This window comes from Marmota flaviventris, chromosome 13, assembly GCF_047511675.1.
Source record: "Marmota flaviventris isolate mMarFla1 chromosome 13, mMarFla1.hap1, whole genome shotgun sequence".
NCBI classification, from domain to species: domain Eukaryota; kingdom Metazoa; phylum Chordata; class Mammalia; order Rodentia; family Sciuridae; genus Marmota; species Marmota flaviventris.
The window spans coordinates 4,714,584-4,731,350 of NC_092510.1; the positions used below are offsets into that span (position 1 = coordinate 4,714,584).

General features: G+C 41.0%; 1 pseudogene; it reads left to right on the forward strand.

The window, feature by feature from the left end:
- Window positions 1–9,387: 9,387 nt before the first annotated feature.
- Window positions 9,388–10,300, forward strand: LOC139701607 (vomeronasal type-1 receptor 90-like; annotated as a pseudogene).
- The last annotated feature ends 6,467 nt before the right edge of the window (window positions 10,301–16,767 follow it).

The following is a 16,767-nucleotide window of genomic DNA, read 5'->3' on the forward strand; positions in this document are numbered from 1 at the left end:
GTGGATACATAATTCAGAGCTACCAAAGGACCTAGCATACAATTTGGCTCTTTTGATCCTTCATCACAGTCACAGAAGCCCACTCACACACTGGTGCTGCATCTCAGGAAGAGAAAGGCACTTACCTGGGCAGGTCGCATGGGGAGTCAGGGGACCTGAGTGGATCCTGCACCCTTTTTAAGGAAAGGATGACTTTAACTCACCTCTCTGTAGACTTTAATTTTAGCTTCTGCAAGAAGGTGACAAGATCCCACTGGAGATCACAGAACCGTGGCTTCCCCCAGGGGAACATGTCACCTGACTCTTACTTTAGTCTCTGATGTACAGTAGCAACCTGGGGACAGTTGACCTCAAAAGTTTTCTCTCAGTTCCCTGGACACACCTGCATGAGGCTCTGAAGTTTCCCAATCATGCAGACCACACTCATTCTCTCCTTTTTTTTAACCTATGTTCAAATTAGTGCAAACACACTTTATATATTGCAGTGTTTCTACTCTGGAGACAGTGGTTACTGGCACCTCCTGTGGGTTCCCCGAGGAGTCCGAGGGTCCTCTCCCTAAAATGTGAGACCATTGTCCCTGGTCCACTCTCACCGTGACCACGTGGTTTGGGGTATTGTGTCTCCTAGGATTCGCAAACCCGGCTTCAGGTTTGCACTTCTGTTTCAAGTTAAGAAAGACACTCAAGTGTCTATGTTGGCCGTGAGCAAAGGAAGCAAAACAACAATCTTAATAAAGTCAATTTGTTTTCATTCTCCAGGAATAGCTAGTGTCACTAAATGCATTTCAAGGTACAGCCTCTCCTGTTGGATGACCACGGGTTCCTGAGAGGGGACACACATCTCCTATAAGAATCAGAAATCTTCTCATTCTCTGTGTGAGGAAGGAGACTCTCCATCCAGGGCAAGAAGAAAGACAAATTAACCTTCATGGGCCACTTGTATGGAACCAGGGGGCTCTCTGGACATTCTTTGAAAGCAGTGACATGAGACAGGATGAACCACTCTCGACGTTCTCTATTTTATGATGTGGATTAGGAAGGAACCATACAGTGACACATCATTCTGTCTATTCAAAGAAGCTTTTAAAAGGAAAATTACATGCTCAAGACAATTTAAATATCTAGTGAAACTAAATACAGAACATTGAGTTTATGGCCTTAACGAAGAATGCCATCCAGAACCCAGGTGTCCACAGAGTGGGGCTCACCCAGGCCATGACATAGTGGGTCCCCCACCCACGGCTTTCCTTACGTTCTTTAACCAGGGGGGTGGCACATTTTTTGTGTGTGGTTGCTAAAAGACATACTGAGCAACAAACAGGAAGACACATTCAGTGGTACCCACAAAAAGGATCCAGAAACTTCTACCCATGACAGGACCCCAGAGGCAAATCTGTCCAACACAGCAGCCAGCTAATGGTGGTTTTTCCTCAACCAGGTATGCAATACCAAGGTTTTAATGTCACCAAATTGCAGGATAGGACCTGCCAGGTGTTTTCCCAGGAGAAACTGCAAGACTTGGGCAGCAGGGGCCAGGGATAGACTCTGTGGCCCAGCCCGTGCCTAGCATGCAGGATTACCCCGGGGGTGCTCCAGGTGCTGCATAAAAAATAAGAAGAAATAGACCCAGGGAAAAGTTGGTACTTTGAAAAAATAAATAAGTTTGATGAGAGGACAAGATTGCAGATTCGAGTGAGGCAGCTTGTCCCCGAGCTCAGCAACCCAGAACTGGAGCAACGGGATACAGCTTCTCCCCAAAGTGGAGAGAGAAAACTCATGAGTTGGTAGTCAGTTTGCCCTGGAGAATCAAAGACTCATTGGCTCAATAAATGGATCTAAAAAGAAGTCGCCTGAGTTTATCAATAATCCCTGGTCAGCCAACCTAGGACCCGTATTGTGACTGACCGCGGAGAAACCAATGGGAATTGGAAACCCAGTCCTGTGAATCCACAGCAAGGTCCACATGAACCTACATGAGCCTAGCAAAGGCTTTACTAGCCTAAAAAACCATGGAAAATCAGAAACTGAGAGAATTTTGTCCAGAAGGACACAAGTTAGAGATGTTAGAGAGACACCCAACTCTCCCCAACCCTGTGAGTTCCTGTGGTTCACAAAGAATAACAAGGCCAGCCATAGCAGTCAGACCAATGGGCCCCAGAGACTGCCAGTCCAGCACCATCTGAGTTCCTTGGGCCCACTCAGGCCTGCTGGGCCCCAGCACCTACCCGGTCCCCAGAGCCCTCCAAGCTCCCTGGGACCTTAGAACCCACAGGTCTAGCAGCTGCCGAGTTTCTGATACACAACAGGCTACTAGCACTCACCTATCCCACCTGGTCCATCACACACCAGTTCCCCAGGCCCATGGTGAACACCAGATCTAGCATCAGTCCAGCACACAACCAAGCCCCTTGGCCACCCATATTCAAGTCCCCTAACACCCAGGTCCCCTATCTAGACCACTGATCTTCCTACTAGGCTTAGAGATTCGCCACCAGCCCAGCACCCAGGCTGCCTGGCCACCACTTTGCTACCTGGTCTGCCCAGCCCTTCTTAGTCCCCTGCTTCATCAATGGCCAGCCAGGCCCATCAACCAGCCCTGATCCACAAGCCCAGGCCAGCCAGGCCCACTGGACATAGCCAGCTGAGTCACCACCCAGCCACAGCCCCCAGCCCACCCATGTCCATCACCCAAGAAGGGACAATCCCATGCTCACTGATTATCTTATCCACCATGGTGAAAAGGACTCCTTAATTCATTAACATTTCACCAAGATTTCTCACCTTTTATTTGGCTGTTGTTATTTTGTTTTGATTTTTTATTTTGCTTTTTCTTTTTTTGTATATTATTTGTGTACTAAGTGACTCAAGAAGTCCTATACATATACACCCTTGTTTTTCTTTCCTCATTTCTAGTCTTTATCTAGGCCACACCTAATTCAGGATTATTTTACTTTTTTTAACTGATGGAGATGGCTCAACCTGCTTCCTGGACATTACAACAATTGACACTGTAGATATCACCTAGGAACTGTGTACCTAGCCCTCTGTGGTATATTGTCCATATACATTGGTGCCACCACGGGGCTCCCCTCACCCAGTCTGTGAGGTACTGGAACACAGAGGCACTGTGAGATCATTAGGTAGGAATCCTATGGCTTCTGATATATCCAGAGAGATGGGGAGACCACCAAACAGTATGAACCTGCAAGGGAATAAACCATCCCCAACAGCACAGAATAACTCAGCAACAGACTCCATGGATACCATGTGGACAAAGGGTCAGAGATGGAACCCAGAAAGATTCATGGTAACATTGGTCTGCAAGATAAAATGTGATGTAAGAAATAAAATCAGAGAAAATACAAAAAAGTGAATGATCCCTTTAATAAGGAGGTAGACATCCTCAAGAAAAATCAATCCAAAATCCTCAAAATGAAGGGATCAATGAGCCAACTTGAAAATTCATGGGGAAGCACCACCAGCAGAATGGATCTCTTGGATGACAGAGTTTCAGGAAAAGAAGACAATATATATAACCTTGAAATGGAAGGAGAGGGGCTGGGGTTGTTGATCAGTGGTAGAGCACTCACCTAGCATGCACTAGGCACTGGGTTCGATCCTCAGCACCACATAAATGTAAAATAAAGATATTGTGTCCACCTAAAACTTAAGAATAAATATTTTAAAAAAGGAAGAAATTGAAGGAGAAAAGATGTTAAGAGACATGAACAGAACTTCCAAGAAATATGGGATAACATGAAAAGACCCAAATCAAGATGTATTGGGATAGATGAAGCCCTGGAGATAGAAACCAAAACAATCCACGGTTTTTCAATGAAATAATATCAGAAAATTTCCCAAGCCTAAAGAATGAAATGGAAAATCAAATACAAGAGGGGCTGGGGTTGTGGCTCAGTGATAGAGCGCTTGTGTTGCACCTGTGAGGCACTGGGTTCGATCCTCAGCACCACATAAAAATGAATAAACAAAATAAATAAAAAAGAAAATCATACAAGAGATGCACAGAACCCCAAATATGCAAAATTAAAACATACCCACACCAAGACGCACGATTATGAAAATGCCTAATATAAAAATAAGAATAGAATTTTAAAGGCTTTTCAGAGAAAATAATGGGACACACTTAGAGGGGAAACCTATCTGGATCTCAGCTGATTTTTTTCAACCAAGAATCTGAAAACTAGGATTTCTTGGAATAATACATACTGATCTCTGAATGAAAATGAATGCCAGCCAAGAATACTATACCCCTGAAAAATAAAACCTCAGAATTGACAATGAAATAAAAACCTTTCATCATAAACAAAGTTGAAAAGAATTCACAAGGAGAAAGCCTGTTGAACAAAATATACTCGATAAAATGTTTCATGAAGAAGAAATGAAAAATATAAGTCAAGACCAGCAAAGGGAAAAACTATACTAAATGAAGAAAAAAAATCAAAGGAGAAACCAACTCAACTTAAAAACAAATAATAAACCAAAATGACTGGAAATGCAAATCATGTCTCAAGGATAATTTGAATGTAAATGAGCTAAAATCATCACTTACATGAGTCTCATACGTAAGTAAGCGGGGGGGAGGGGGGGCATCCTCAATCCTCATACCAGATAAAATGGACTTCAAGCCAAAGTTCATTCAGAAAGGACACAGAAGGACATTTCAGATGGTTGAGAAAAATTAGAGATCAACAAAACATAAATATTGAACATTTATGCCCAAACAATGGAGCGTGTGCATACATCAAACAAACCCTTCTCCACTTCAACAATGATATCCGTCACAACAGAATAATACTGGGTCACTTTCACACACCGCTCTCCTGATGCTCAGATCCGCCAAACAACTCAACAAAGAACATAGAGAACTACATGATCCAATCATTCACTTGGACATAACAGACATACAGAGCATTTTATGCATCAATGATGGAATGCACTTTCTTCTCAGCAGCACAGATGCTTCTCTAAAAGGGACCATATCTTAGGCCACAAAGCAACTCTTAGTAAACACCAAACCATAGGGATAATACCTTGCATCCTATCAGATCCCAGTGGAATAAATTTAGAAATCAACAATAAAGGGCTGGGGTTGGGGCTCAGCTGTAGAGCGCTCGCCTAGCATGTGTGAGGCCCTGGGTTCGATTCTCAGCACCACATATAAATAAATAAATGTATTGTTTCCAGCTACTACTAAAAACTATTTTAAAAGAAATCAACAATAAAATAAAAATTGAAATTACTCTCACACTTAGAGTCTAAATAACATACTATGGAATGACCAATGGATATCAGAAGAAATCAGAAATGAATTAAAAAATTCTTAGGGGCACATGAGAATATTGACACAACATATCCACCTCTCTTGGACACTATGCAGGCAGTTCTAAGAGGAAAGTTTATTGCTCCTTTATCCAAAGAATAGAAATCACCCAGTGAATAACCTAACATTACATTTCAAAGGCTTGTAGTCCTGAATTTCCATTTTATACCAAATCTCATAAATCTTTATATAATTCTGTATAAATTGCTTAGGAAGAAAACAGATTTTTATTGTTCCTTTCATGGAAAAAAAAAATCATGCCTTTAATTTCTCCAATCATGAGGATGAGGGTTGATCACTCAGGTCCCCAGCAGGGAGGAGTCAGGCTCAGACTCTGCCTGAGCATCACATACATTCGGCTTCCCTTCCATCGGACGTCAATCCCAGCCTCCAAATCTGGCTCTGTTTCTCTGTTTTGTTCCATGTGCACTTTCATGGGATGCACAGAAATTTTCAGGATGGAAATCATGAAGTACCTGGGCAGTAACATTAAGAAACCAGGTGATCCACACAAGAATGGAGTGAGAAAGAGGGGGCCCATCAGACACTGCAGTGAGGGGAATTTCTGAGCCACAGGGGAAACCAAGACTCTCTCTATCCTCAGAATCCAGGCATCATAACCTGTGGAATGGCTGTGGGCTCATTTGAACTTTTGATCCAGTGGAGAAAAGTTGTGTCGGCACAAACTATTTTTTGTCAAGGGAACTTAAGAGAAAATTGGAGAACCCGTCTCCCCAGATGGTTATTATCCAGAATAGGATCCAATCAAGGTGCAAGTGAAATGTTCCTCTGGGGACTCCACAGTCCTGTGCTCCCCAGAGGGATCCTGTCACCTTACTAAGGATGCTAAAATGACAGGCTGCAGAGAGATGAGCTCACAACACCCCTTTCCTTAAAATTAGGCAGGCTGTTCTCAGGTGCACCAAGTGCCTGGCGTCCATCCATCAAGGTAGGTGCCTCTCAGCTGCACAGATGTAGGGAGGAGGTGCATGGGCTTCTGGGAGGATAAGGGAAGGGGGCAAATTGGGTCTCTTAGTGCAGTTTCTGGTTGCTTGAGAAGAGACATCCAGCTCTAACCACTATACTCCACCAGACAATAGTCCTCTGTAAAATGCACTGAAAGAAGCCTTCCTATGCTATGTCCTCTGTTACATTTGAGAGGGAAAATGGCTACAAGCATTTATTTTTAGATTTTCTTAAAATCTTTCTGGTCCTACAGTTAATTAAATTGAAAATCAATGGTGCCCCGTCCAAAGCATATGTTCTGCGCATTATCAAATTTCAAGGGAGAGGCTGTGACCCTGACGTCCCTTTCACATGAAATATTAAAAAGATAAGTGAATCTGATGGTGAACACCTTTCCTTGCTCCAAAAGACCCTGGAATGTAATTTGCAACACTTTTGTTGGAAGAATATTTATGGCCATTCATATTTTCTCTTTTCATTATTCATTTACATTATTCTTCTTCCCAATTCCCTTATATTGAATGTATCTGAAGAGAATCTAATAAATACTATTAGAAAGAAGACTTGGAGATGTTGGAGCTCATACTGTGCAGGTATGAATGCTCAGGTTTTGATTTTTTTTAAATACATCTTTTCATGCAAATGCATTTACAGAGAAAATGGGAGCTAATCTAATTTTCTTCTTCCTTAAGCATCTTGGACTTGACTCATGTCATGAGTCAGTTAATCATGGAGACCTTCTCCTGCAGGTACATGTTGGTCTCTCAGTAATGACGGTTCAGTGTCCTGATGAAGCTCCTTTGGAGTTCCTGGTTGATGTTAGAAAAGTAATTTTTTCTTCTTAGGTTGCTCAAGACAGACTTGAAAAATACTGTTAGTGTCTTACTGCCATTGGCAACTCTGACCTGTCCTTTAATCCTTCCAATTTACAGAAACAATGGATTATTTTCTGGCAGGTTTTTCAGGAGTAGTTCTCATTCATGTACCCAAGTCTTCTCCAGGTTTTTCTATTCCACATCCATGAAGCTTGTGTATTTCTCAGAGGCTCTGCCCACAGCAGGTCACCTGGTGGGTGATATCTGTGCCCTCCCTGATGTGCAAGCTGTTTCTCCCTAGTGCTCTCCATAATTTTCAAGATAGAAGTGTGCCACAAATTAGAGTTTGCTGCCCAATTTCCCCTCAGTCCCAAACCCAAATAAAGCAGGACCAGTACCCCTCCCCGATCTCATTTGTCCCTCTTTACCGTAGTATCCAGAAGGCCATTGGGGAGGGTTAACTAGAGGGCCATGAGGAACCAAGGTATGCTCCTTTGAAACTATTATTATTATTATTATTATTATTATTATTATTATTATTATTATATCAGGGATTGAGCCTAGAGATGCTTAAACTCTGATCTACATTCTCAGCCCTTCTTATATTTTATTGAGAGGCAGGTTCTTGCTCAGTTGCATAGGGACTCACTGAGTTTCTGAGGCTGCCTTGAATTCAGGACCCTTCTGTCCAAGCCTCATGATCTGGTGGGGATTCCTTAGTATCCACTGTTCACAGGTATAAGCTCATGAGCTGCTTTAACCTTAAGATTTTGCTTTTCAGGTGATATTGTGGTTCCAAATGTGAAAACACACATTAAATCTCAGTCATTACATATGGGAGAAGCTTGGATGAAAGGAAATACGTTGTCCAGGAAAATACTCTGCCAGTAAGTCAATACAAATATTCTAGAATATGGGGTGGGGTGGGGCTCAGTGGTAGAGAACTTACCTGCCAGGTGTGGGGTCATGTGCTTGATCCTCAGCATTGCAAGAAAAAAAATCCAGTATCAATTTTATACATGGACCTCTTGAGTCCAGAGAAATGCCCGTGATCTCTGGAAGTAAGGAGGAAAACCTGGACTCTGAAGGCCCAGACGTCCAGGTTAGGTTGGATCCTTATTCTTAATTATTACCTTAAAATGCAGTGAACCTGAAACTGTGTGAATTATGGTTCTATGGACCACAGAGATTCCACATATTGAACTAGTAAAAAAATATCCAAGTGTGTTCTTGCTTAATATTTAATAACTGGACTTGGCTCACATAGGCAAACTTCTGATAAGAAAAATATTAAAATTATGCAGGTGTATAGTGGGATTCAAATAGTCCTAAAATTCCATCACCTGTCTCTGGACCAAGATTGCCAACAGACTCGGACATTCTGGAGATTTTTCAGCCTCTCTGAGTGGGTGATAGAGGTGATCCATTATTAAGAGAACTCTGTGAAGTCGACCGAGTGACACGGGTGAGGGTCCATTTTAAAAAACAGAGCCATTCCACAGGGACCACTGGTGGCAGGAAGCCCTCCCGGATTTGCACACTTGCAGCCACTCAATCTCCAGGATTCACACGATGAGTCTGGCTGCCGTTTACAGGTGACATGAGCTCAGGCTCCTGGGCTTCTCAAGGTCGGATACTCACCCATTCAAGGGCAGATCTTATTGACCCTTGCAAGCCATCTGACTTCAGAGTGTGCAATTCTTGGTATTTTCTGGGAGGATGTGCTAAGAAAATCACCTTGTTCCTAAACCAACCAGAATGAAGGCAACAGAAAGCTAATGTGAATCTGGGTCGTACAAGAGACTGACTCTTTGCTTTGGAGGATCTTCTTTCCAATGCAACATATATGACTTTAATTTACCAAATATTGTACAGTTTATTGTACATGCCATGTTCCTGGATGAGGATGGATGAAAAGAGAACAAGAAATCTCCCTTGCAATAAGATATCCCCATGAAAAACTCAAGATAATCATGGGGAACAATTTCTAGGATATATGGTCATTTTTTAATGTCAAAAAGAAAGTTTTGTAATTTGCATCAAATAGAATCCAGGCATGATTGGACAATGAAGGGAAGAGAGAGGAGGAGGAATGGCTTCCAGAGGCTGCTATGGAAATTTGCATATTGGAGGGAGAAAGGGACATTTGGGACTCCAGAAATTTTCCTCGTAGCAACAGTGTTGACTGAGATGGATGAACAATTATGATAATGAATTTCTTCCTTTTCTCCTAAGGCATGTGCTCCATGAGCCTTGCCCCCAAAGATGGGAAAACACCCCGAGCTGAATGGTGTTGCTAACCTAAGAAGCACCTTTTACTCTGAAGTGGGAATTGGGATCGTGGCCAACACCCTCCTCTTTCTGTTCCATGTCATCAAGTTCCTCTGTGACAAGAGGCTCAAGAGCATGGACTGGATCATTGGTCTCTTGGCCCTGACCCACCTACTGATGCTGCTCACCATGGGGTTCCTAGCTGCAGATACTTTGTCACCTCAACAGGGGCTTTGGGGTGACATCAGATGCAAATCAGTCACCAACTGGTACAGGTTGATGAGGGGCCTGTCCATTTCTGCCACCTGCCTGCTGAGTGTCCTGCAGGCCATCACCTTCAACTCCAGAAGCTCCCCCTTGGCAAAGTTCAAGCCTAAGTCCCCACAGGACAGCCTGAGGTCCCTTCTCTTCCTGTGAGTCTTCTATATGTCCTTCAGTGCCCACTTCTCTGTCTCTGTGGTCGACGACTTCAATGGGACATCACCCAATCTAATGTTCCTCAGTGACTCCTGCACTATGCTCCAGAGGAGCCACTTCCTCAGGCATTTATTTACTGTCCTGGGTGAATTTCGGGATGTCTGCCTTATAGGGCTCATGGCCCTCTCCAGGGGGTACATGGTGGCCCTCCTGTGCAGGCATAAGAGGCAGTGTCAACACCTTCACGGCACCAACCCATCTCCAAAAGCCTCCCCAGAACAGGGCCACTAGGACCATCCTGCTGCTCCTGGGTTTCTTCGTGCTCATGTACTGTTTGGATTGCATCATCTCCTCCTTAAGAACCATGCGGTAAAACGACCCTGTTTGTCGCTGTATCCAGATGATGGTGGCCAACGGCTATGCTACCGTCAGTCCTTTGGTTTTCATCTGCACTGAAAAACAAAGTGTCACCCTTTTGAATGGCTTGTGACAGAAGAATCGTCAATGCTTAATCACTGCATGATTGTTCAGCCCCCTGCATGAGCCACCGCCCAGCTTTGTGCCAATGAACCGTGGAGTGGTTGGTGTGTGTGCTCTCTGTGTTGAAGGAATACAGGAAGTGGGGTATTTTATTTTTTTTAATTGTTTTAAAAAATTTATTTTTTAATTTTAGGTGGACACAATATCTGGATTTTATTTTTACGTGGTTTCAAACCCCAAGTTGACAGCCTTTGGGACAGGAGTCCCCCAGTCTTCTTGGGAGTTGGATTCTTAGCAATAGTAATTCTTCCAATCGATGGACCCAGGGGTGCAGGATCAGGAGAGCCAGCAGGTAGTTTTTAAATGTTCAAATTATTAATCAGGGAAATGCAAATCATTGTTCCCTGGTCCCCAGTTGAATAGTGAGTTAGTCACAAAAAGGCAAAATTAAATGCTGGTGAGAATGGGAAGGGAAAAAGCTCATTTATTGTGGGAAGGTAAATTAGTGCAGTAATAATAAAGATCAATTTGGAGTCTTCTCAAGAAACATAAATAGATCCACCGAAGGATCCAGATATCCCACATCCAGAGGAAATAAAATCTGCACCAGAGTGATTCTGCACGACCGCATTTTTCATATCACCATTGAAAACAGCTAAGAGTCCCTAAGCCCAGGTGCCCACCAACACACAGATGAATAAAGGGGGTCACCTCCCTACACCACAAGCATCAGTAGTACTTCTCATGAAATCTTCCTGGCCCCACATTTAATCTCACAGGTTCAAAATGCACAGTGCCATCCACAGTGTGCCATCCATAGTCTGCCCACCAGCAAATCCCAAGTGAGAGGGCAGTGGTCCTGGGTCACCTTCACATCAAAGGACAAGTGATCCTGGTGGTTTGCTACCAAAGACCTGGAAATACAAGTTCCAACAGCTGGGCTGGAGGAACATAGGTGTCCATTCATTTGGTCTCTTTTTATTTGTCATTTAAAAATTCTCCTTTCCATTTTCCTAATAATGAATGGTCTGAGAGACATTTTGTTAGGAAGACTATTTAGAGAAGTTGAGCCTCATCCCATTCAGGTCTGTAGGCTCATGCTTATTTTTTTTAATGACATCTTTTCATGCAAATGCAGTTACAGAGAAAAAAAATGTGCACCATGTTATGTTTTTCACCTTTAAACAAATTGGACTTGACTCATGTCTTTATTGAGTTCATCAGGGACACAGATTCTCCTGAAGGTATGCATTTCCCAGTCCTGACAGCTTTGTGGTAAAGCTCCTTTGCAGTTTCTTTTTTTTTTTTTCCTTTTTTTTATTGGTTGTTCAAAACATTACACAGCTCATGACATATCATCTTCCATACATTTGATTCAAGTGGGTTATGAACTCCCATTTTTTACCCCAAATACAAGTTGCAGAATCACATCGGTTACACATCCACATTTTTACGTAATACCATATTAGTGACTGTTGTATTCTGCTACCTTTCCTATCCCCTACTATCCCCCCTCCCCTTCCCTCTCATCTTCCCTCTCTACCCCATCTGCTGTTGTTTAATTCTCTCCCTTGTTTTTTTTTTTCCCCTTTCCCCTCACAAACTCTTATATGTAATTTTGTGTAACAATGAGGGTCTCCTTCCATTTCCATAGTTTCCCTTCTCTCTCCCTTTCTCTCCCCCCACTCGTCTCTGTTTAATGTTAATCTTTTCCTCATGCTCTTCTTCCCTGTTCTGATCTTAGTTGCTCTCTTTATATCAAATAAGACATTTGGCATTTGTTTTTTAAGGATTGGCTAGCTTCACTTAGCATAATCTGCTCTAATGCCATCCATTTCCCTGCAAAATCCATGATTTTGTCATTTTTTAGTGCTGCGTAATACTCCATTGTGTATAAATGCCACAGTTTTTTAATCCATTCATCTATTGAAGGGCATCTGGGTTGATTCCAAAGTCTAGCTATTGTGAATTGTGCTGCCATGATCATTGATGTGGCAGTATCCCTATAGTATGCTCTTTTAAGGTCCTCAGGGAATAGACCGAGAAGGGCGATAGCTGGGTCAAATGGTGGTTCCATTCCCAGCTTTCCTAGGAATCTCCATACTGCTTTCCATATTGGCTGCACCAGTTTGCAGTTCCACCAGCAATGTACAAGTGTACCCTTTTCCCCACATCCTCGCCAGCACTTATTGTTGCTTGACTTCATAATGGCTGCCAATCTTACTGGAGTGAGATGGTATCTTAGGGTGGTTTTGATTTGCATTTCTCTGACAGCTAGAGATGGTGAGCATTTTTTCATGTACTTATTGATAGATTGTATGTCCTCCTCTGAGAAGTGTCTGTTCAGGTCCTTCGCCCATTTGTTGATAGGGTTGTTTGTTATCTTGTTGTTTAATTTTTTGAGTTCTTTGTATATTTTGGATATTAGGGCTCTATCTGAAGTGTGAGGAGTAAAGATTTGTTCCCAGGATGTAGGTTCCCTATTTACCTCTCTTATTGTTTCTCTTGCTGAGAAAAAACTTTTTAGTTTGAGTAAGTCCCATTTGTTGATTCTAGTTATTAACTTTTGTGCTATGGGCGTCCTATTAAGGAATTTGGAGCCCGACCCCACAATGTGTAGATTGAAGCCAACTTTTTCTTCTATCAGGTGCAGAGTCTCTGATTTGATATCTAGGTCCTTGATCCATTTTGAATTTACTTTTGTGCATGGCGAGAGAAAGGGGTTCAGCTTCATTTTGTTGCATATGGATTTCCAGTTTTCCCAGCACCATTTGTTGAAGATGCTATCCTTTCTCCATTGCATGCTTTTAGCGCCTTTATCAAATATAAGAAAGTTGTAATTTTGTGGATTGGTCTCTGTGTCCTCTATTCTGTACCATTGATCCACCTGCCTGTTTTGGTACCAGTACCATGCTGTTTTTGTTACTATTGCTCTGTAGTACAGTTTGAAATCTGGTATCGCTATACCTCCCGATTCACACTTCCTGCTTAGAATTGCTTTTGCTATTCTGGGTCTTTTGTTTTTCCATATGAATTTCATGATTGCTTTATCTATTTCTACAAGAAATGCCGTTGGGATTTTGATTGGCATTGCGTTGAACCTGTAGAGAACTTTGGGTAATATCACCATTTTGATGATGTTGGTTCTGCCTATCCATGAACAGGGTACATTTTTCCATCTTCTAAGATCTTCTTCTATCTCTCTCTTTAGGGTTCTGTAATTTTAATTGTATAAATCTTTCACCTCTTTTGTTAGGTTGATTCCCAAGTATTTTATTTTTTTTTGAGGATATTGTGAATGGGGTGGTTTTCCTCATTTCCATTTCAGAAGTTTTGTTACTGATATACAGGAATGCCTTTGATTTATGCGTGTTGATTTTATATCCTGCCACTTTGCTAAATTCATTTATCAGTTCTAATAGTTTCTTTGTAGACCCTTTTGGGTCTTCTAAGTATAGGATCATATTGTCCGCAAATAGTGATATTTTAAGTTCTTCTTTTCCTATTTTTATGCCTTTAATTTCTCTTGTCTGTCTAATTGCTCTGGCTAGTATTTCAAGGACTAAATTAAATAGAAGTGGTGAGAGAGGGCATCCCTGTCTTGTTCCAGATTTTAGCGGGAATGCCTTCAGTTTTTCTCCATTTAGAATGATGCTAGCCTGAGGCTTAGCAAATATTGCTTTTACAATGTTGAGGTAAGTTCCTGTTATAACCAGTTTTTCTAGTGTTTTGAACATAAAAGGATGCTGTACTTTGTCAAATGCTTTTTCTGCATCTATCGAGATGATCATATGGTTCTTATCTTTAAGTCTATTGATGTGGTGAATAATATTGATTGATTTCCGTATATTGAACCAACCTTGCATCCCAGGGATGAATCCTACTTGATCATGGTGCACCATTTTTTTGATATGCTTTTGTATTCGATTCGCCAGGATTTTATTGAGAATTTTTGCATCTATGTTCATTAGAGATATTGGTCTGTAGTTTTCTTTCTTTGAAGTGTCTTTGTCTGGTTTCAGGATCAGGGTGATGTTGGCCTCATAGAATGAATTTGGAAGAGCTCCTTCTTTTTCTATTTTTGAAATAGCTTGAAAAGTATTGGTATTAATTCTTCTTTGAAGGTTTTGTAAAACTCCGCTGTATACCCATCTGGTCCAGGGCTTTTTTTGGTTGGTAGTCTTTTGATGGCTTCTTCTATTTCTTCCTTTGTTATTGGTCTGTTTAAATTGTGTGTGTCTTCCTGACTCAATCTGGGCAGCTCATATGACTTAAGAAATTTATCGATGTCTTCACTGTCTTCTATTTTATTAGAATATAGGGTTTCAAAATACTTTCTAATTATCTTCTGTATTTCTGTAGTGTCTGTTGTGATATTGCCTTTTTCATCCCATATGTTAGTGATTTGAGTTTTCTCTCTTCTTCTCTTCGTTAGCATGGCTAAGGGTCTGTCGATCTTATTTATTTTTTCAAAGAACCAACTTTTAGTTTTATCAATTTTTTCAATGGTTTTTTGTTTCAATTTCGTTGATTTCCGCTCTGATTTTAATTATTTCTTGTCTTCTGCTATATTTGCTGTTGTTTTGCTCTTCCTTTTCTAGGGTTTTGAGATGTAGTATGAGTTCGTTTATTTGTTGTTTTTTTCTTTTTTTGAGGAATGAACTCCAGGAAATGAATTTCCCTCTTAAAACTGCTTTCATTGTGTCCCATAGATTCCGATATGTTGTGTCTGTATTTTCATTTATCTCCAAGAATTTTTTGATTTCCTCCTTTATGTCTTCTGTAACCAATTTATCATTCAGTAACATATTGTTCATTTTCCAGGTGATGCAGGATTTTTCCTTCCTTCTTTTTTCATTGATTTCCAGTTTCATTCCATTATGATCAGATATGGTGCAAGGTATTATCTCCACTCCTTTATATTTACTAAGAGTTGCCCTATGGCATAATATATGATCTATCTTTGAGTATGATCCATGTGCTGCTGAGAAGAAAGTGTATCCACTTGATGATGGTTGATATATTCTATATATGTCGGTTAAGTCTAGGTTATTGATTGTGTCATTGAGTTCTATAGTTTCTTTATTCAGCTTTTGTCTGGAGGATCTGTCTAATGGTGAGAGCGGTGTGTTGAAGTCACCCATAATTATTGTGTTGTGGTCAATTTGACTTTTGAACTTGAGGAGAGTTTGTTTTATGAATGTTGCTGCACCATTATTTGGTGCATATAAATTGATAATTGTTATGTCTTGTTGGTGAATAGTTCCTTTTAACAGGATATAGTGTCCTTCTTTATCCCTTTTGATTAACTTAGGTTTGAAGTTGAGTTTATTCGATATGAGTATGGCCATTCCTGCTTGCTTCCGAGGGCCATGTGAGTGGTATGATTTTTCCCAACCTTTCACCTTCAGCCTGTGTATGTCTTTTCCTATCATATGAGTCTCCTGAAGGCAGCATATTGTTGGATTTGTTTTTTTGATCCAGGTTACCAGCCCGTGTCTCTTGATTGGTGAGTTTAGTCCATTAACATTTAAGGTTACAATTGAAATATGATTTGTACTTCCAGTCATGTTTATTTATTTATTTATTTTAGTTTGGCTAGTTTTTACTTTTTGGTTGTTTTCCTCCCCCTTTACTGAGATACCTCCCGCTGTTGGTTTTGGGCACTGTTTTTCCATTCCTCTTCTTGTAGAATTTTGCCCAAAATGCTTTGCAGTGCTGGTTTTCTGGCTGCGAAATCTTTTAGCTTTTGTTTATTGTGAAAGATTTTAATTTCATTGTCAAATCTGAAGCTTAATTTTGCTGCATACAGTATTCTTGGTTGGAATCCATTATTTTTCAGCATTTGAAATACATTGTTCCAGGATCTTCTCCCTTTCAAAGTCTGTGATGAAAAATCAGCCGTTAACCTAATTGGTTTACCCCTGAATGTAATCTGCCTCCTTTCCCTCGTAGCTTTTAATATTCTCTCCTTGTTCTGTATGCTGGCTATCTTCATAATTATATGTCTTGGAGTTGGCCTATTACAGTTTTGGATGTTTGGGGTCCTGTAGGCTTCCAGGATTTGGCAATCCATTCCATCTTTCATCTCTGGGAAGTTTTCTAGGATTATTTCATTCAATAGGTTGTCCATTCCTTTGGCTTGAATCTCTGTGCCTTCTTCTATCCCAATGACTCTCAAATTTGGTTTTTTGATGAAATCCCATATCTCTTGGATAGATTGCTAGTGAGATTTAAGCATCTTTTCAGTATTGACTATATTCTTTTCAAGTTGATAAACTTTGTCTTCATTATCTGATGTTCTGACTTCTACTTGATCTAGTCTATTTGTAATATTCTCGTTAGCATTTTTAATCTGGTTTATGGTTTCTTGCATTTCTAAAATCACTGTTTGGTTTTTTTTTTAAGATCTCTATCTCCTGGTAAAACTCGTTCTTTGCAGTTTGTATTTGTTTGTTTAGTTGGTTTTCAAAATAT